This window comes from Euprymna scolopes, chromosome 13 (assembly GCF_053919585.1).
Source record: "Euprymna scolopes isolate OS-2025 chromosome 13, ASM5391958v1, whole genome shotgun sequence".
NCBI lineage: Eukaryota > Metazoa > Mollusca > Cephalopoda > Sepiida > Sepiolidae > Euprymna > Euprymna scolopes.
Genome location: NC_136494.1, coordinates 98,189,478 through 98,211,914, shown reverse-complemented (window position 1 = coordinate 98,211,914; position 22,437 = coordinate 98,189,478). Strand labels below are relative to the sequence as shown.

At 38.7% G+C, this 22,437-nt stretch overlaps 1 protein-coding gene across 2 annotated transcripts in view; it reads left to right on the top strand.

Moving 5' to 3' along the window:
• Nucleotides 1–1,816: 1,816 nt before the first annotated feature.
• Nucleotides 1,817–22,437, top strand: part of LOC145292102 (thiamine transporter 2-like) — a 136,616-nt gene continuing 115,995 nt past the window's right edge. The window contains exons 1-2 of one of the 2 annotated variants that reach the window (XM_080138190.1): nt 1,820–1,943; nt 4,820–4,931. The gene's annotated coding sequence lies outside the window, so the exon portion shown is untranslated. Of the gene's footprint in view, nt 1,944–4,819; nt 4,932–22,437 lie in introns of both variants that reach the window. The other variant, XM_080138189.1, reaches the window with a different exon arrangement.

Sequence of the window (22,437 nt, the reverse complement as noted above, 5' to 3'; positions counted from 1 at the left end):
AAATATTGTGGTTTCGCTTGTAATTGTCAGACTGATAGCAGAAATAAGCTAGGCAGAGAATGGCAAAAGAGCTGTTTCGTCTCCACTGAAGAAAGTCAATGTAGTAAAATACTTCCAGAAAATACATGGAAATCAAGACAGACTTTGATTAAAAAAAAAAACAAAAAAAAAAAAAAAAAAACAAAACAAAGCAAAAGTCAAGACAAACTTTGGAAAAAAAAAGGCAAGATAGACTTTGAAAAATAAATAAATAAAAATCAAGACAGACTTTGAAAAAAATGAAATGAAAGAAAAGTCAGGACAAACTTTGAAGTGATATGAGGGCAAACTTAAAATATATCCCATTTTTATGAAATTTATATCATACTAGTGAGGAAGGGTCCCTGCCGTTGTCTGATCATAAAAAAAAAATTTGACAGCAGGGGTGGAGGCGTTGCCAGTTGTAAAATCCGTTGAAATATGAAAATTGTGATAATGGGATGGGGTGAGAGCATTACCGGGTCGTAAAAAAAATATGAAAAGGAAAACGGGATTTGGGTGTGATCAGCCGAAACCCAAACCAAAAGCAAAGTTTTGCAAGTAAAAAAAAAAAAAGAAAAAAAAAAAAAGAAAAAATGCTATGTGGGGGGCACGAACTCTCATAACTTAAGTATGGGACCACAAGGACACAGATATTATTACATCGCAAATTTAACTTTTTAAAACAAAAGAACTAAGCGACCCTTTGTACATGTGTTGTTTGCAAACCGCGTCAAAAGCAGGGTTTTTATCTGACCTCCCCCCACTTCAAACAAAATGATATTTCTACACAAAATAATTGACGATTTCTTTCATTTTTTCGTTATTATGTGTCCGATAGATCGCTCTTTCTAATGATACCAAGAGTTTGTGTCTGTATAATGCGGATGGCAAAAGTTTTTAGCGGATATACAAACTGTTACAATATTTTGGACTATAATGGTGTAATCGGGAGATTCTATTTATAAACGATGCTGCTAGGAACTGACGAATCAAATTAATTCACGTCCTGCTACCAACCAATCAGAAACCAGAATTGCTCCATAAATATTAAACCTTTCAGTAGCAATTTCGCATATGTTTTCTTCTCTGTGTGAACACAGGAATAATCTTTTGCTCTGTGTCTAACTCGAGAACTTTCTATTGCAAATCAGTCACCTCCCAGGATTTATGTAGAACAACGAACCATCAGAAACTGTTCTGTCTTCTGCAACCCAGTCACCTCCCAGGACTTGTGTAGAACAACGAACCATCGGAAACTGTTCTGAAACTAAACATGGCTTACCCTTCTAGACAAACGCATACACGAACACACACACTAACATACAAAGAGTTTCCTTTTATATGATAGATGTATCAAAGTCTCCTGAATCTCTGTTACCCTCAATATGTTGAATATCTATGTTCCTCCACATCTAAGTGACTCATAGGCGCAGAAACACCTTAAAACTTCAAACATGTATATCCAATTTTACTGAAAGTTTAACCATATGTATAAGACATTAAAGAGTTTTCCAACATTTCAGTTTCTTCCGACTACATAAGGTGAAACAGAGGAGAAGGGCAGTAAAAACCGAAGAACTTAATATGGTGTTATGAACATAGTAAGAAAGTACATCGTAGTGATCCTTATTCAATCCCGAGCAATGTCGGGTCTTCTTGTTAAACTTAAAATTGGTGATGTGTTGGTACAAGGTTTATGTAAGAATTTTTTTTAACATAATGATAAGCAAGTTATTACTTGCTTAATTATCAGTTGATAACGTTTGGGGGCGTGGTTATAAATTTATACATTTATGGAGCATTTAGTGCGGTAGTTAAGCACAGACTTTTATCAAGTCGACTTGACTAAAGTCACACCAGATCAAACTCGAATCTAGAAGTGCCTGGATTTATGTCCGACAAAAGTGATTTCTTCTTTAACAGTATGTATTAAACTATATTTCATTTTTTTTTTTACATATTGCCTAAATGCTATTTTTGTTCTTTTCATTTTTAATAATCAGACTTGGTCACATTGCATAGTGGATGTCAAATATGTTGGAAATAAATGTATTTTCATGTACAGAGTGAGTCAGAAATAACCAACTAGTAAAAACATTTAGTTACAATAATGCAGACCCAACATTTTTTATTATACGAGAAGACCGTCCAGCATTGCCCGGTTGTAAGATACGCTTAAATATGATATTTTAATGTATGCTGATTTCGTATTTATTACTATAGAGCAAATTCTGTATCATTATATTCTACCCAATATATAGTAGTGCCCACCCCCGACATGACTTAGTCATAAAATATGCCTAAATATATTTTAATTCATGCAGATTTTGCATATTATTACAGAGCCAATACTCCATTGATTATTATATTGTACCCAATAGTGATTTCAAAAGTTAAAACAAATATATATGACTTGGATGCTATCAGCTAGAATCGAAACCAAAACATGTAGTCATTAAGTTTGACAAGTTTGTTACAAATAACGCCATGATGTTAAAATCTGAGCCGGTGATACACAAACTTTTAGTATAATAATAGATTACACCTGAACACAAAATAAACATCAGCATTAAATTGATTTAAGACTTTGGAATCCATTACAAAACACTTCTCGTTTATTTTCTGACTCTGTAACCCATGACATCATTTTTAGGCCTCTATTCAATGAAGGACAAACATTTATTGTCGAATAAAAGAAAATAAAGGACGCTATATAAATCAGTGGTTCCCAGTATTTCGTTTGCAGGTCACAACAAACTGTTGCTGCATTCCTCCCAATATATATAGTTGACAAACACCCATTTGGATCCCATAGTAAGCGAGGCTGACCCGTGATCCGTTGGGTCTCAAACACTAGCACTATTTATTCTAATTTTATTTCATTATTAAATTCATAAATTCTTGACTTATTTGTGAAGACATTCTTCTTGCGTTACTAAAAATAGCAAGTCTCTTTACTTTCTATATTATCTCTATAGACTTATTAACTTTTGCCATCTAATTTACAAACGTGCTTGTGGTGTATATAGACGCTATGTTAATTAGATGGTCATGCTGAAAAAGAGAGTTACTCTTTCTTTAAATTATCACAGAAACAGTAAAAATATGAGAGTGGTTGAATAAATATAGAATGATAAAGAGTAATAGAAATGCATAAAAAGCTAAGTGAGAGATGGACAATTCGTTCAGTTAATTACAAATTACAACGAATTAGAACGATTATAACAGATGAAAAAAAATAACTCAATCCTTGAACAAAGGCATATTTTAGCAAGTATTTGTGTTATCTTCTATAATATAACTCTCACCTGTCTGTTTAAATGTATGTATGTATGTATGTATTTATGTATGTATGTATGTATGTATGCCTAAAACTTTTGACAGAGGCGACGAATTTTCACAAATCAGTATCGTTTTGACGACAAATATTGAAAAATTGGCTAAAAACATTAATTCCTTCACCCTCAACTGGACACTTTCTACAAGGAGGAATAGTTTTTTTCGCCGATATTTTCAAAAAGTCATCCCCTCTTTTCGATTGACTAGCCTTAATATAAACATTCGTCAGTTCCGGTTTGGCGATGGGCGCAACAGCAAAGACATCACGTTTTTTTCATGTTCTTTTCGTCCTTCACGGTATGGGTTCGAGCCCGCCTGCATACTATCACTTAAAAAAAAAATTTTTTTTGCTCAACACACACCTCTAAACACCCGAGCAACACCGGGCACCCATGCTAGTCTATTATATAAATCTCACCTCTGTTTAAATGTATGTATGTATGTATGTATGTATGTATGTATGTATGCCTAAAACTTTCAACAGAAGCGACGGATTTTCACGAGATTAGTATTGTTTTGAAGCTCGACCCTTCAGACGACAAATATCGAAAATTTGGCTAAAAACATTAATTCCTTCACCCTTAATTAGGCGTTTTTCTACAAGGAGAGGTCGCTTTTTTTCCGATATTTTCGAAAAGCATCCCCTCTTTTCGATTGTTTAGCCTTAATTTAAACCTTTGTCACTTCCAGTTTGGCGATGCACGCAACGGCAAAGACGTCACGTTTTTTTTTTTTTTCACATTCTTTTCCTCTTTTGCAGTACAGGTTCGAGCCTGCCTACCTACTACCCTTTTTTTTTTTTTCTTTTTGCTCAATACACATCTCCAAACACCCGGGGCCCTGTCGGTGGGGAATTAGAATACACTGACTTCCTCCCTGCAGAGGGTAAAAGTCCCTCAATGGGGGTCCTGGATATGACCTTAAACTATATCCAGTGGTGAGGCCCCAGTTTGCGGGCTTTGGGAAGTGTGGAGCAACCCTTTAATTACCATTGCTCCCAGGTCCACTCTGACCCAGAGTGGTAGTACCTGTTAGGGTCCCAACTATGGGTTGAATAGAAACCGACTTGAAAACAACAAATATATTCTATGAAAAATTTTTTCTTCAAAATCTTTGGATTCGGCATTAAATAACACGAAAAGGGTTGATGTGCCGTAAAACAAAAACAACCAACCAACCAAACACCCGGACAACGCTGGGCACCCAGGCTAGTTTAGTATATAAGAAAAAGCCTTAGGAAAACAAACATAAATTGATTCAGCTTTAGATAGTAGTTGTGAAATATACCTTTGGCTTCAAAAGTATGTGTAAAAAGGACTGAGAGTATGAGTAGTAAATTCAAGAAGTCTTCTGATCAAAATGCGTTTGTGTTCAGATAGGTTCAATACATTATATTCTTCCTGTCTTTAGTCAAGTTTTCGAATTCTTTTGACTCATTCCCTCTAACTATCTCTCTCAGAGATCGCTGTCGGCAAATGCTGTGGATAGCATCCTGAGTCCTCTACAAGTTGGGCAATATAAGTATGGTTAGGTCTTCCAACTGATCTTTTGCCGTGCAATGAATACTTTAGGTAAGTGTCACTCACAAATTATAACTTGCTTCCCTTGGAGTTATCACTAAACCAAAGCCTTCTCTCTCTCTCTCTCTCTCTCTCTCTCTCTCTCTCTCTCTCTCTCTCTCTCTCTCTCTCTCTCTCTTTGTAAGACTGAGATAGATGTTGGTACAAGCATTTCTTAGTTTGGTGTTTCCTCAAACTGATGTTCAATGCAACTCATAACATCCATGTACATGTTCTTTCTCGTGATGCTTCTTGTTGTTTTGACGTCATTATCATCATCATCATGGTTGTATTGTTGGAAAGTCCCCAGTAAGAGGAAAAATTCCTCTGCTCAGTTTTCAGAAAGCGAGTAGACTGCAACTGAGGTTGTTGTTGTACTGGTAAACATAGGGTACACAATAAGTGTAGTGACATTATTGGTAGATTGAACGTGGATAACCAGTTCATGTGGAAAAAGTGTAACACAATAGAGACGGATGATAACTCAAATATTTAATGCCCGTTTTGCACGCTTCTAAACTAACCTATCTTTGGCCAAGTCTTTGTTTATCTCTCTTTCTTTCAAGTCTATTCTTATCATTTTCTCCTGTTTTCTTTGGGCTTCCTCTACCAACTGACCTTGCTAGCTCAACTGTTCTACGTCTACTAACATCAATTCTTTAAATGTGACCAAACAATTAAAGTCTTCTGTTCTGCACATATCTTACCATTCTGTCTTCTGAAGTCATCAGATCAAAACCTGTGTTTAAAACTCACATTACACATACATTGTATTTTTTTCATATCATTTCTGTTCATGAAACGCAAGTCCTCAACCTTCACTGGCCAGGTTTTACTTCCATACATCATCATGCTCTGAACTCATGCCTAAGAGATTCTTTGTTTTGGTAACGCTCCATTAGTTAATAATGGTAGAAGTTCTATGAACTTCATCTATTTTTAATTTTTGCAATCATGCTAGCATCTGTTCCTTCCTGTGCTCCAATTTTGTCACCAAAGTAACAAAACTTCTGAATGACCTCAATAGCTTTACCATAAAAATATATTTCCTCTACATTTGAGTTCTCAGACATCTCCGTTGTCTTATACTTTTTGCACACAAATTGATTATCATCTGGCAACCTACTTGCGATTCCATTGCACTTCTTGTGCACCGAATGTTTACAAGTGCCACAAAAAATTAAGTTGCATCCTACTTCTTTTCCATAAAGTTAATAGGGAAAATTTACTCTTTCTAAGTATTTTCCAATACAAAAACCATTGATGATCAGTTTGGTCTTAGTAACATTCGCTCTCAGACCTTTACTTTCCGTAGAATACTTCCAAGTCTTTAACTTTTCTATTGTTTCAAAATGGCAAGTACTAAATCATCAACGTAAGCATCTTTTCCAGACAAGCTATATGAAACCCTCCATTATTTCTGAGATGCAAATAAACAATTAATGTCTCAGTACAGAACTCATATGTCACTAAATGTGCTGTTAATTCTAACATGACTTTGGGTTGCTTGAACAACCTTCACCAACCACTAGTTTACGCCTGAATTATGCAAAACACATCAGACAAAATCTATTGGCACTTTATCAAAAGTTTCTTTAAATCTATAAAAGCAAAAGACAGGTTCTTCCTTTAATCAAGGTACTGCTCGTGTATTTATCTCACAGTAAATATGGCATCAGTGACACTTAGTCTGGGGGTATAAAATCAAACAGCACTTCATCTAAATTGATCTGACTTCTTATTTGCTGCTCAGTTATACTTTCAATCAGTTTCAGGACCTGATCCACAAATCTCAAGATTCTGTAATTATCTTTATCTAGAGCTCCCCCTTTACCAACCAAAGTGACACTAACGTTAGGCGGGTTGAACTAACTTCCTCCAAAGGAAGGAGATTCATGGGACTCGCATGTATATTGCCATCAAGAGAGATGACAATGTTAGATTTTCTAGTTCTCGCAGGGAAATGTCGATGTCCTCCTACATACAGCACCTGGTATTTCCAAATAGTCATCCATCTTGTACTGATTAGACTCAACTTTGCTTAACTTCGGTGATCTGATAAGAACCAATGTGTCAACATGATTATGCCATATATATAAAAAGCTCCCCCCACCTTTATCTTTGTAACAATTCACAATCTTAGTCCTTCGAAACAACCAATTCTGATTTGTCAAGTCCATAATCATCTCAATATTTGTTTCATCCACAGCCTTCGATATTTCTGCAACAGTGCCTCACGGTTCTATAACATTACCTTTTGAATTGAAATTACAATTTTTTTAATCATACTCTCGTTGTATCAAAAATATTGCAACATTACCCTTCTTCATCTTACTAACAGTTTCACATCCCATCTTTTTCTTGATTGTAATAGCCGAAAAAAACCCAAAAAAACTTCTGTATCTTTTAGGTAATACCAGTTCCATAAAACTCAGTATTCAACAATTTCTCATGTCATGCTCGTTTGTTGCTTGCGCTCCACTTTCTTTTTGAATGCACTTTTCTTCAACAATATCCATATTTACTTTTGCTGTCTAGTTATCCTACATACTTTATGCTTATGGTCATCCCTTTGTAGTTTATCTGAAACCAAACTTGCTCAATATCCATTTTGGCGTTGTTCTTCTTGCTCTCTTTGTCACTAGATATACACTTTTTCTCCAATCACTCCACCATTTTCAGCTTTTCTTACTCCACCACTATTGTAACCTTATCCGCAGACCAACACACGTTGTGTGCAGTTTCAGTCGTAAAAGAGATAAAGACAAAAGAATAGGAAAAAACTCCAATTCACTTTCATGCTATGTTACACTATGTCAACGGTATGTTTGGGGGTCCTTTCGTCCATCCACAAGTTTGGTCTCTTTCGTCCAATAGTGTATCCTTCAACTTCTGCTACACCTCTTCAGGTGGAGCTAGTAACCAAACCTTCCATCATTTGGATTTTAAACTTGCATTTCACATATTCTTCATTCAACTTCCACACTTTTTTGCTTGTAGATAAATTTGTGTGTTACATGATGAGTTTTTGTCAGCATAAAATCGTTAAAAACTGATTTGTGTTGAATCACACTTTTTTCAATAGGTATTACTTTCACAGGACTCAAGAGCTTTTTTGTCTTTTTATTCTTGCCAACATATAATCTACTTAAGTTTTGCTGTGTGATACTTAACAAGATATATTTCCATTTTCCTGAAAATAGTTCTTGCAACTAACATGTCTGTGGCAAGATAAAATGCTAAAATTACCGGGGGGGGGGGGTGATAAAATTTTCGGCCTAAAGAAAACAACATTACAGCTCTATTTTAAAACTTTTATTGAAAATATAACTTTATTATGTAGTAGAGCTAACTATTTAATGTAGCTGCCTTCAGCCTCAATCACTGTCTTGATACAGGTCTGGAACTCGGAGCATGCCTTTTCTACAAGCGCCGATAGGAGCTCAGTAAATACTCAACAAATACTCGGCAGATGGCAGCGATCAGGCTGGCTTTAGTGTTGTGAGAGATCATGTTGGTAATGTTCTTGATGTATGACCAAACGAAGTTGGGGGAGGAGAGGGACCAGTGAGAGACGGGTTCAAAGTCATAGCACTCCTTCTGAAGCCAAATCTGGGTCTCTTTGGACTTGTTGACTAGCGCTAAGTCCTACTGCAACACCCAGGGTCTGCCAGCTGCCATCTGATTGCATAAAGGAATCACCATACTCTTCAGCACATCCAGGTACACTTTGGTGTTGACTTTCAAGCCGACATTGAGGTGGCATGATGTAGCCCTCACTTGAAACCACATCAAAGACCATAACCATGACCGGAAACTTTATTTTCATCACCCTGGGCATGTCCCTGTTATTCGTGGCAATCCAATGATGCATTTTGAGGGTACTGGCAATGGTCCAGTTGTCATAACTTGGATTGGTAGAGATCTCACTCATTGAACATTCTGTCACTTTCAGACATGATGGAAGGCTTCTTTCAATCAAGGGGTTTGTAGACAACTGGCCAACTGGATGATCAACAAGAAAAAAAAACAAAAAACAAAAAAAAAACGGTTTTCGTCAAATGGAAATGGAATCGTGTCTTTTCTAGAGTGACAATTTTATCGTTCCACCCTGTATTCCGCCTTCTGTATTCCTATTATTATATCCATCTCTTTCATGCACACTCTTAAAACCATTAGGGGTTCTTCTAATTCAAATCTGCCAATAAAACCAATTATTCAAAATTTCATTCTTATATTTAAGTTTTGCGTTTAAAGCTCACTTTGTTTGCACACTTTACAGGGACAATAGTTTATGGTTTTACACTACATTATGCGTTTACTTTTAACTGGCAACGGAAAATATGATTTATTGCTCTGCCCATGTCGACGTATCTACAGTTAAATATGGATAATTTTAAATATGATTTAAAATCATTTAAATATATATTTTTTAAACTCACACAGTCATAAGGATAATGCATACACAACTACATCTGCACAGCTATTTCATCAATTCATTAATATTGTTGAAATTTTTAATAAAGAAATAATTTTTATTTATTTTTTTATTTACACACATTCAACATCTCGGCATTTGGGGAAAGGACCGCATTCCTTGACCGGCCGTTTGCAGGCCACTTTATCATCATCATCATCGTTATAATTGTCTTCCAGCAGTCCGCTACTCTCTCCTACCCTCTGGAGGAGGGAAGAGGAGGAGGAGGAGGAGGAGGAGGAGGAGGAAAGGGCTTTTGCCCGTTTTCACCAGTTCGAACCTAACCGGCCAAGAAGAAGGACGCTATTTTTTGACGTTAAATTCTTACGGTTTTTTCTCTCCTCCTTTGCAGAAAGACGTTTGTTTAGAACTCCATTGGGAAGTACTAAACTGTTAACGTTATTTTATTCTCAGTCATTATAAGACAACAAGGTCTTACGGCTGGAAAATTAATACTAGTTATTAAAAGGCAAACAAGAGTCTTACAGCTGGTAAATTATTATTCTCAAAGGATTAACGAAGGAAACCGCCGTATGTTGAGGAGTTCTTTTCTGCAAAGAACAAAAATTAATTTCGCCGACGAGACGAGCAGAATATCGACCCTAGAAATAAAATCCCCTTTTGTTCTCGGAACTTGAAAGATTATTCAACCGAAGTTTCCTTCAAAAAGGAAATCTTCCATAATATAAGAATTTTCCCCGTATTTGTACACATAAAGCCTACCAAAACGGCTTTATGGTCTTCTGTTTCTCCCCTTTGAATTAAAAGGTACTTGAGCCTTCACAAAGGAAAAATTATTTTAATTTTAGGTCAAAGAAACTTTTTGTTTGTGATTCTTTTCGGAAAAGAAAAAAGAAGCATTTTGTTAAAGAAAGACTGAACATTTCGTTAAAAGGACTGAGTTCAAAACAAGGACTGCTTTCCGTTTTTTTATATGTTCTTTTCTTTCAGCCTTTCTTGCAAGTAAGGATTGACGTCTTTTTGTATATTTTTATATGTATTTTAAATGTTTCTTAAGGGTTTTTTTTTAAACCTCAACCTTGGGAAATAAAGGCAACTGATAACTTTTTGTTTTAATAAACTTGGATCATTTTAAACATATTCGGGTCTGTATTTCTTTTCCTCATTTCGATTAGTTACTCATTTCCGTGAAATTTGCTCTAAATGCTTTTTTTTCCTTTTCTTCTTTACTTTTTGTTACCATGAAAAACGGATTTTGGTGACGAACCCAAAATTGCGTCAGTTTGCCTTTATAGTTTCCGGTTTTATGCGTTTACAAACAGCATAAGACATTTTCCTTTAAACCTTTACACTTTGCATTTATGTTTTCAAATGTGTAGTAATGTCTTTTATTTCAATATTCAATATAAGAAAAGAAAAAGTCGATAAAATTGACACATAAACAGTAAAAAAAAAGATATTAATAAATGTGTAGTAATGTTTTATTTCAATATTCATAAACATTAACGTTGTCATTTAAAAAGAGTAAAAAAAAAGTTTTAAAAAGTCGATAAAAGTGATTAAAAGTGAGATATTATTAATAAATGTGTAGTAATGTCTTTAAACAGTAAAACAATGTCGATAAAAAGTGTTGTTACTATGGCAACTAAAACATGTCCTTTGCGGCTGCGCGAGAAACGGGAGACATCATTGTTTTTGGAGGGTGTTCGGCAGGGAACTCTTACCGCGACCAGTACCTCAAAGTCTTATGTATTTACAAGATACATAAGACATTTCTCTAAATTTTCTGAATTTTGCTTTCTTCTTTCAAGTCTGTTTCCAATCACGTGGGAGCTTTTAAATTCTCCCGTTATTTCAACTTGTCTGCGTGACGTCAGCATATAAGTTGAGACATTCATTTATTTATGTTTTTTGTTACTATTTTAAACTCTCTTAAAATTTAATTTCTGAGCAAGACCCTGTATTTCTTTTGCTCATTTCCATTAGTTACTCATTTCCGAGAAATTTGCTCTAAATGCTTTTTTTTCTTTTTTTTTTCTTTCCTTTTTCTTACCATGAAAAACGGATTTTGGTGACGAACCCAAAATTGCGTCAATATAAGCATTAATCATTTTTTTAATTACAAAAAAATCCAACTCGCAATATGAATCAAGATAAAAAAAAATATGTCGATAAATTATAAAAAAAAAAAACATCATTAAAATTGCAATAAAAACCCTTCCTAAACAAATTAAACTCCATAAACCCCTTCAATTTTTAATAGCAATAATAATTAATGTTTGACATGTACTTAATTTTGGCGGCTTGAAATTACGAGGTGAATATGAATGCTTTAAGCTGTGGTTTTAAAGGCTATTCATTGTTTTAATTACAAATTTACTTTTTAAAAAGCAAAGAACGGCATGGCATATTATAGAAAAGATATACTATTCATGAACCTAATAAAATTAAATTTGACTAATTTTAAATGGGATTTTAAAATCATTAGCGTGTAATTGTAAATGTCATATAGGCACCGCCAAAACTGGGAGGGGGGGGGCAGGTCAGTACTTTTTGACGGACCGTCTTTTTAAAAATCTACCAAAAATCAGGTAATTATCCGATCAATACGAAATTTTCAGCGATTATTAGAAGAATGAACTTTATAACAGTGTACTTATTTTTCATAAACGATATTTATATATATATATATTTTTGCTTACAACCCCCCCCTTGTTTTGAAGTGGGAACAAATATGCTTAAAATAATCATCTGAAACTGAACACAACATATTGTGTTGTTGTAAGGGACAGAATTACAGATTAAAAAAAAAAAAAACTTGTTTGCATACCTTATTTTGACGTCTGAATATCAGAACTTCGATTGTGTTTAATTATCCCGCTTTTGAGTTTTGAAGTGTGAAATTCAGTGAATATGTTAAGTAAAATAATTAATTTAAGTTAAGCAAAACAAAAAAAATTTTTTTTAAATATTTATACGAAAAAAGCCATTTTAAAATTTTTGATAAATAAATTAACAATTTTTTTTTAGCGAGCCGAATAATGCATGACCATTATTAAACAGGGCATGCTTTGAAGAATCGATACAAAAAAAAATTCGATAAATATTGTGCCCTTTGTGTTAAAAATAGCATCATTTTTTTTCGATCCCGTTTGAAAACGTTTGCCGCCTTTCGACTACGGTGGACCAAACGCGCTGAAATAATTTTTTATATTCTGCTTTAAATTGCCCCCCCCCCCATTTTGGGGAGCCTGCCCCCCACACACATACACATTAAAAACCAAACTCATACAAATGGTCACCCATCTGGTACTGGCTAGCCTCAGCTTAATAATACATTGAAATTTTCGTCACTGAAAAATAAGTTTTTTTGGCCTGTTTGGTCTTCCATAGTTTTCTTCTTATCAAACGCAAACGTAAACAGTGTCGATCTAGACTCTAGATCGACGCGAAATATCCGGTTACCTATATGAATAAGTGGAATTATTTGAAATTCAGGTACTTATATTATAATATTTTTGCATATTCTCTTAGAAAATCATCCTAAATCTTAGTTAGACAATAAATAAATAAATTAATTATTTCAAAAACCTTTTTTTTTTAAATATTTATGTACGTTTTTGTGCAAGACAAAAAATGTCAATTGTTAACTTTTGGGGAAAATTTAACATTTAAAATTTAATTAAAAATAGTAGAAAAAGTTTTACATTATTCTGTTTTCTATATGATAAAATTCAGGGTTTTATCTTTCTGGGAAAAAAAAGTTACTCAGAAATAATGGATTTTAATAAATGTAATTTCGTTTTAAAACACAACAACTTGATTTTTCGGCCATTTTTGGCGGTGCCTATATATTAACAATGAAAACCGGTACACATGTTGACATACAAAGCTGTCTCATCATTTTCCTTTAAATTACAAAAAATATGAATGGGGAATTGTTTATTTCTCTCCTACTGCCAGAACTTAGAAATAATTATTTCTGTAAAGTCTGATGAAGTTATCGGATCGTTCACACGATTCGGTAATCGAAACATATGTAACTAAGCAGATAAAGCGGTAATATATATATATATATATATATATATATATATATATATATATATATTTATATATAAGCACTCTCTTCAGGTTTTTACTAATTACCATTTTTGCTATATATATATATATATATATATATATATATATATATATATATATATATATATATATGTGTGTGTGTGTGTGTGTGTGTGTTTTATTTTTTTATTAGCGTTTTATCTGTTTAGTTACATATGTTTCGGATGTTGGACCATGTTTACGACCCAGCAGCCTCGTAAGACCTTACAGAAATGATTGTTATTATTTGGAAGAAGGGTTTTAGAAGAAATACGAGAAAAAAAGGGGAGTTAGAGATAATAAGGGGAAGGGGGGCGGGTATCGACAATAGCTAAGTTTTGAAGGTTAAAATATATTAGATTGTAGTGTGCATTTAGAGGCATTACGTTTGCATGTATACTGTAAGTATACATGTGTATGTGCGTATGTATCTGTATGTGGATGTGTAAATATGTACATATGTATGTGTATGTATACGTTTCTGCGCGTGTGTTGGCATATGTATTAACTCTTAACTACCTAAAAACAACTCGCTGTCAACTCAAATGAACGAATCGTGGCTACTACGACCATTCGAAAGGAAATCCCTTACTTGCCAAGCACATATAGCACGTACAAAAGTCCTTTCTCTCTCCCCCTCTCTCTCTCTCTCTCTCTCCCTCTTTCTCCCTGTCTCTCTATCTCTCTCTCACTCTCTATCTCTCACTCATCTATTTCATATACTCCAGTGCCGGCATAAACAACCAAAAGCAGCCAAATCTGAAAACCTAAAATTGAAATTCCTTCCCCCTCGCCCCTTCCCTTTTTTTACCTCCCTCTCTCCCTCTCCCTATATCCATATATCTCTACCCACGCCTATCTGAATCTGCTACCACCCCCACACACACTACAATCTAATGTATTTTAACCTTCAAAACTTAACTATTGTAGATACCCGTCCCCCTCTCCCTCCCCCTAATTATCTCTTACAACCCCATTTTTTTCCTCGTATTTCCTCTAAAACCCTTCTTCTAAATAATAACAATCATTTCTGTAAGGTCTGACGAGGCTGCTGGATCGGAAACATAGTCCAACTTCCGAAACATATGTAACCAAACAGATAAAATAGTAATTAAAAAAATAAAACACATATTTGCTCTGCAATAGTCTTGAGCACTCTCTTCAGGTTTGTACTAATTACCAGTTTTACTATATATATATATATATATATATATATATATATATATATATATATATATATATATATATTGTTTTAACAAAAACCAAGACTTCAAAGAATGGGTTAATAGCAACAAATAGTGTATTTCATCGTTAAATTACTGAATTATATAAACCCAGTAAAATTCGGAATACTACAAGTAAGAATATATATATATATATATATATATATATATATATATATATATAAAATGAACTTATTTTTCCCCTCTGATTTTGACCTTATTAGGATTGAAAATCCAGTCATTTCATGCAAATGTAATATGGGCAAACTGCAGAACATTATCTAAGGTGTACTATAGGCCTATTACCTCTATACTTCCTCGATAATCGTGGATTATTATATTTTTTCTGGTGAGAGTTCACGGCCAAAATAGGTTAGAATCAATGGAAGTTGTAAAATCTTTTCTCTCTAATAAATTCCTCCTACCCCCGCTACCACTTAACACCATTGCGTATCCACTCACAATGGACAGAACAAAGAAACACCGGTTTGGGTTCATATTTGCTTAAAAAAATGGAATGGCATTTTAACGTTCCTTTTCGTTCTATGTTTGTTTTCTACTGGGTGAAACGCACCATTTGATTTAAGCGAATCGAAGGTTTATTTATGGCATTTCTTATTTCGCTTAGAAAGAAATTCCCACTTTTCATCCCCATAGGGAATCGTCAAACTAAAGTGTGTGGAATTCGTGTTACTGGGTGTGTTTATATATACCCATGGTATTTATTCTAGCTAGCAAACCGATCAAAGTCGTCAAAAACGGGCACCTGCCGTTAAACGTCGCACGTTTTTTTCACACATTATTATGTTCCAACTGCGCATCAAGGCTTTGGTTTTTTTTTTTTAAAACAAACACGATTTTTGTTTTCATTTACCCAAAACACACACACCTCCAAACACCTGGGCAACGCCGGGTACTCCCTGCTAGTCTTCTATCTAATATATAAAAGGCAAAATGTGTGTGTTTGTGTGTTTGTATGTCCGCTAAAAACTTTCGACAGACAGAAAAAAAATCACAAATTTGGTATCATTTTAAAGCCCGACCCTCCGGACGACAAATATCGAATTTTTGGCCCAAAAGGACCAGTCTAAGTGTGTTAGCTGGGCGTTTTTCTGCAGGGGTGGTGGTGTCATTTTTTCGCTTTTCCTATGTATTTATGTACTAATAAAGTAATCATCTAATGATCTTTATACGTATTTGAAAAAAGCTGACTCATGTCACGTGATCTGACTCAGCAAGCTGTAATGGCGGTCATTGGATATAATAAAAGATTGTTAGCGGTAAAATATGCAACAATCATACAAATTAAAATATTGACTTTCACGTTATGCAAACGTTACCAAAGTTATTAGCAGGTTAAAAATAGCAAAATCCGAGACTTAAACCAAAAATAATAAGCAAAAATGATAAATAAATTAAAAAAATTACACTTAAAAATATTTAGCATGAGACGACCGATGCCTGTTTTCACAAAAAAAAAGAAAATAAACAAAAAAAAAACGGCCATTTTCTTTTTTATATTAGTAACACTATGACCTAATTCTATTTAGAGGGAGGAAGCCTAAGGATAGGACAGCTGGAATTCTAAGAACAGATTAACAATGCATTTCTAAATTTAATATCTTAGTCGGAGGGGGGGGGGCGAAAGATGAAACCGCTTTATTTCTAAGAACAGATACTACACTTTGATCTTAGCCAAAAAAACAAGTAACCGTCTTATACAGCTTAATTTTTTGCCGAGCATTATCTCCTATTAAAAAAAGATGCATAATTTATATTTAGATGTCATATTCCAAAAATCACAGAAGGGCATCCTTATTTTCGATTGACGTTTGTTTCTCTCCTTATTTTCTTAGTGGGGGTGGGGGGAGAAGGATGAAACCGCTTTAATTCTAAGAACAGATACTACACTTTGAGATATTAAATCTTTTATTCATGTTAAAAATACAGTCAAAATCATCGATGAACAAAAAACTTAGGCACATGGCCAACTCAAAAGGGGGGATTGTGGGGGTCGTTGGTCATCCTTGTCACTCCAGAACTAAACAAAGTCAAAAGTTTCTCCCGGCTAGTATCTTCTTTCACCATAATACCGCATTCACCTCATATTGGGGGACGTCCTACTTAACTCCCAATTTTTAAAACATTTTTTTTTTTGTATTGACGTGTAAAAACAAAAATAGATAACAATAAAATGGTACAATAATTCATTTGTGTCGAGGGCGGGGGAAGAAAAAACAAAAGGTGATTAGTAGGACCCTCCCAACCCTGTCTAGTTGATAGACTGCCCATTCCACTAGGTTTGTAAAAGGAACCTCGCTTCTGCGGGTTAGTCTCTAGGTGGGGATGCCCTCTAGATGGGGGTAAATGGAGAAAAGAAAATTTTGTGGGTAAGGGATGGGGTTAGTTTGCATTTCTTTCTCTCCAAGATGGGTAAAATTTAGAGGAAGGGGTTAAAACAAAAATTGCAGGTAAGAGGGGATGGGGATCTTAGAGGCTTCCTAATCAGGGAGGGATGGAACACACACTCAGCTAGCTGAGAAGCTACTTGTTTAATTTTACTTTACAAAACTGCGCATTCCACACCTAGGCGGGGAACACGTATTCAAATTTGGCTCCTCTTCGTACACACAGACTTGCCACATGTATCCATCTTCTGTCAAATGCCACCCAATGCAGCCTCCTTCTATCACATCTGATCTTCACCCGCAGTTGGTGTTTAAAGAAAGCGATCAGATCTTGATCAGAAAAATCACCATTCTCGCCACGGCCAGGATCGTAACGTAGACCATTTGTCTTTCCCGGTCCCACGGCGGCCTTACGTTGTCCACAACATTGGATACGGTAATTGGGTGAGGATGCTCAGGATTGATGCGAGCCGTCACCCCGCTGACATACGACCAGTACTGGCGGAGTTCGCGGCAATCGAAGAAAGCGTGATCAGTAGTTTCTACGGCCGTTGTCCCACAACGGGGACAATTAGGCGACTCCAAAAACCCGGAACTGCATTGTATGTTGTTGAGTGGAAGTACATTTCGGGCCAATCGCCAGGTAAGAGAGAACTCCGAATTATTCAGATGACTCGAACCTGGCGCCCAGCTCCACGCGGAACAGATCTCACTCTGCTGCCAATCCAAACGCGCGCATAGCGAGTCATCAGCGGCCCCCTTCACTAGATCCCTGTGGAGTTCCCTACGGGTAGCAGTCACAAGTTCACTGGACCTTGGTAGGCGTTTTAGCGCGGCTCGGCACTCTTTCATGTAGGCAGATTCTCCCCACAGCCTGCGACAGCTCTCGATGGAAGGGTCGAGAACGAGGTCGGGGAAGGCGGCAATAACCACGGGGTGCCACGGTTGGTCATCTTGCATATAGTGGCTCAGGAAGGCCAGTCTCTCAGCATCTCGATGACACTTCAAGTCCGGCATTCCCAAGCCTCCCTCACACGGATGTTGAATACAGACCTGTCTGCTCACCCAGTGTCTTCCTCTGTCCCAGAGGAGCGAGGACAAGAGTTCGACAAGAGCTGTTAGGTGTTGTGCAGCAGGGGAAGTATGGCCAGTGGGTATAGGATGAGAGGAAAGACATAAGTCACGCACGCCTCAGCTCTACCCTTTAAGGAAAGTTTCCTAGGAAGCCATGAATTGACTGCAGCCTCCACCTTTGACCGTACCTCCAACCAAGCTGGAGACCCGGTCTGAACCACATGCCGAGGATCCGGACCGGGCCATCTGTCCAGCTGAAGGGCGCCGGGAGGTTTGTGTTGCTACTCCAGGCGCCCAATTGCAGTCCCACCGACTTGCTGCAGTTTATCTTGGCGCCCGTGATTCTTTCATACTGTGTGAGTGCCTCCGACACGACCTCAATGTCTCTGAAGCCCAACACGAAGACCGTGACATCATCGGCGAACGCGGATACCTTGTCAGCTGAGCTGCCAGGCAGAGCCATTCCGCACAGGGCCGAATTTGCCTCCCCAAGTCTCAGCTTGCGGAGCAGAGGCTCCAAAGCCAGGACATAAAGCAGGGGCGACAGCGGATTACCCTGACGAACCGACCGAGAGATAACAAAGAGTTTTGAGCACTTTACGTTGACTTGCACGACAGCCATGGGCTGTCGATACATTATGGAGATCCACTTGCAAAAGTTCGGTTTAAAACCTGCGGCCTCTAAGACAGATGCCAGGAAATGATGGTCGACCCTATCGAAAGCTTTGGACTGATCTAAGTTGATCAGCATGGCTTCTGTGTCGTCATCTATTCCCCCCTTTAGGATTGTGCGGATCAGGTGCAAGTTGTTCTGAATCGATCTCCCCTTCACAGCGTAGTTCTGTTCCGGTTCAACCAACTCGCCGATAACAACCTGCAGCCGATTCGACAGGACCTTGGCCAAAATCTTCAACTCTGTGTTTAGCAGAGTTATGGGCCTGTAGTCGTCTAACTCTTCCCCTCCATGCCCGTCACCTTTCTTCAGCAATATGATCACTCCCTTGGTGACCTGCCTGGGATGGATCCCTGAGCAAACCAATGGTTGAACATATCCGTCAAAAGAGGCAGAAACATGGGCAACAGCCTCAAGTACAGTTCATATGGCAGACCATCAAGTCCTGGCGATCTGTCACAGCTGACCTCCTTCAGCGCAGTAAAGACCTCCCGCTCCATCACCCGGCCCTCACAACTAGCCACTCTAGCCGCCTCGAGGCGGGGAGAGTCGGCCAAATAGTCGCTAAACGCAAGGACCGGAAGATCGGGCTGCTGCGTAAAACCCTCCTCGAAATGTTCTCGAAACCCCTTGCAGATCTCCCGAGTCGATTCCAGGGTGCGTCCATCCGGATGTTTGACTTTCGCAATGTATTTGTCCGAGCCACGCCTAGAAACCTCACGGCGCACGTCTGCATCAGAATTGACTGCTTCATTGCCTATCTTTCTAAGCCTAGCTCTAACTACTTGGCCTTCGTAACGCTCGCTAGTCTCGCGTAGAAGGTCCTGCTTAGCTAGTTCCTGACTAACTCTATCACCCTCCCCCGTAGCCTGGGCTAGTTTCTGCTCTAGCTGCTTCTTCATCTTGGCCTTATCTAGTGCGAGGAGCTGGGCATACTTGACGGAGAAGCTTCTGATCTTGGCTTTGAGACCTAACCACCACTTACTCCCGGTAACCACCCCCACTAGTGCCTTTTTAATCAATTCTCTTAACTGATCTCAGAAGTCTTGTATCTCCAGAAGGGAGGTGTTTAACTTCCATTACCCTGCTAACTTAGGCCTATTTCCTAGCTTCAGCCGGGCCATAACTAGTTTATGGTCCGTCTGGCGTAGCCAAGTGAACGTGGGACAGTGTAGGAAGTCTACTTCGCCTCTCCTAACTAACATCCTGTCCAAGTAAGTGTTTGGATAGGAAGAAACACTATTGGTCCACGGCCACATCTCCCGCCCTGGATGCTCGAACCGAAACCTGTCGTTCAGACCGCATCTAGCCATCAGATCAGCCAGGCTGGATTCGCACCTCTCCGATCCTCTAGCATCGCCTCCTACCTTATCTATCTCGGGGTCTAAGATGGTGTTCTAATCTCCCATTAGCACTACCCGCTTCCGACAATCTACAAACGCGTCAAGCTGATTGAAGAATGAGACCCTCTCATGAGCGGTGCTGGGCGCATGAACCACGATCACCCAAAACACAGAATCTTTTACAGCAACATCGGCCACAACCAGCCTGCCCTCCGCATCCCTATGGACAATGTCGACCGTCGCGGAAAGAGTACGTTTAACTAGCAAGGAGACTCCCTTTCCCCGCAGGCTGCCATATGCTGAGAAAACCTCAGAGTCTCAGGCCAGCACCTGACAGTCCACAGAAGAAACGAAATGCGTCTCCTGAATCACAGCCACATCTACTCCCAGGAACAAGAGGTCGTGCCGGAGGCGAGCCGCCCGGCCCGATGATCTCAAGCCCCTCTCATTCAGACTAGCCAAATTCAAAGCCACGGTACCTACCTTAAGGTGTGTTACACTCAGCTCCAAAGTCACCCGGGGAAAGGACACCGACGTTGTGTGCAATGCTCAAGGTGGTCAGGTTTTTCATGTCCTGACCTTCTCTCACAATGCTGCCGACATCCAAAGGGTAAGTCAATTTAAGGGCCCTATAGAGTGACGGATGGACCAACACTGGGACCCTTCCCTTGCATTGTTTTGCGAGTTCTTCAAGGGAAGGGTCATTTTTCCTAATCAGTTCAATTCCTGGACCAGCCCCTTCAGCGGCCTCAAGCATTGTTCACACGTTGGTATTGCAGGCCTCAGGAAGTCTGACGAAAGTTGTTAGCCATGGGGCGTCCGGGAAATTAGAGGGGACATTAACGTCTTTTCCCCCTATTTGTTGGCAGTCCAGCAGAGGTTTTAAATTTTTTCTCTGCCGGTGTGGTAAGTCCATTGCAACAGACAGGGGGTCTACAAAACAAAGTTCCTCCCTCGTTTCGAGGGCGAGGGTCTCTGTTGGAGTGAGTCCGTAAGTGGGAGAATCTGAAGGGTCTCTCCCCCTCCCGGGTTCATTCTTTTCTTTCTGGGATGGCGGCTCAATTTGCATTGGTGTGGGGACGAGTGTCTGTGTGGTGTCTGGTGTTGGTGTTGGTGCGGTGTCTGGTGTTGGTGTTGGTGTGGCGTCTAGTGTTGGTGCAGTATGTGGTTTGGGGGTGGAAATGGGTTGTGTTGTTGTTAGAGGTGGTGTATGCTCACAGGGAGTGGGGGCTGCCTTTTCTTCCCCTTTCCTTTTTTTGCTTTTCTTTTTTTATTCTTTTGAATGAACCGGGGAGTGGTGAGGTTGAGTTCCTCTCCCTCTCGCTAGCAGATTCATCCTCAGAGGAGCAGTGTTTTCTTTGCTTGGTCCCCGTCTCAATTGGTGTGGGGACCGTTGGTTGTTGCTGCTCCTCTAATTGCTGTTTCTCTGGTTGATGCTGTTGCTGTTCTGGTTGCTGCAGCCGTTTTTGTTGCTGCTGCTCCTGTTCTGGCTGTTGCTGCTGCTGCTTTGGCTGCTGTTGTTTTTGTTGTTGCCGCTGTTTTCATGGCATTGGTTGTGGAATTGGCCGCGGCAGCTGATGTTGTTGCTGCGGCTGGTTCAATGGCTGGTTTGGCTGCTGCTGCTGTGTCTGCTGCCGTGGCTGTTGCTGCGGCTGTTGTGGAGGTTGCTGCCTCGGGTGTTGGGTTGGTGGTGGGACGGTGGCAGATGGGATTGTGGGCTTCTGTTTCCGCCTCATTACCGTGATCCATTCCTCCCTCTTGGCCTCCTGCGTGGTTTTGGGTTTCCTCGGTGCTGGGCCTGTTTGGACACTGGTGCTGTCTCAGAGGTTGGGACCGCCTTTAGTGTCACTCGAGTAGGAGTTGACCTTTGAGGGCAGCTCTTGGCCATGTGACCCTGCTTTTGGCAGAACCAGCAGTGCGGACGACGCCCCTCCACCACCACCATCATAGTTGTCTCCTTAAATGTCAGCTGTGCTGGTATCGCCTGGAAGCCTTCTTTCTTTAGCCTCATGGCCACAGTGTAGCTGCCCAAGTGCATGCCGGTTTTCGACCGCACTGGGGTTATTTTTTCCACCTCGCTGAACTGTGTGAAGAAGGATCCCAGGATTTCTGCTGATATTTGCATAGGTACATTGAATACTTGCACCCGGTTCCTTGTCCTGCCCTGGTATTTGGGAGTTTTATTCTCCCATACTTAATTTCCTGTAGGGAGAGTCTCTCCGCATCTTCCTTGGTGGGTAGGAGGATGTCCCACATGGCGT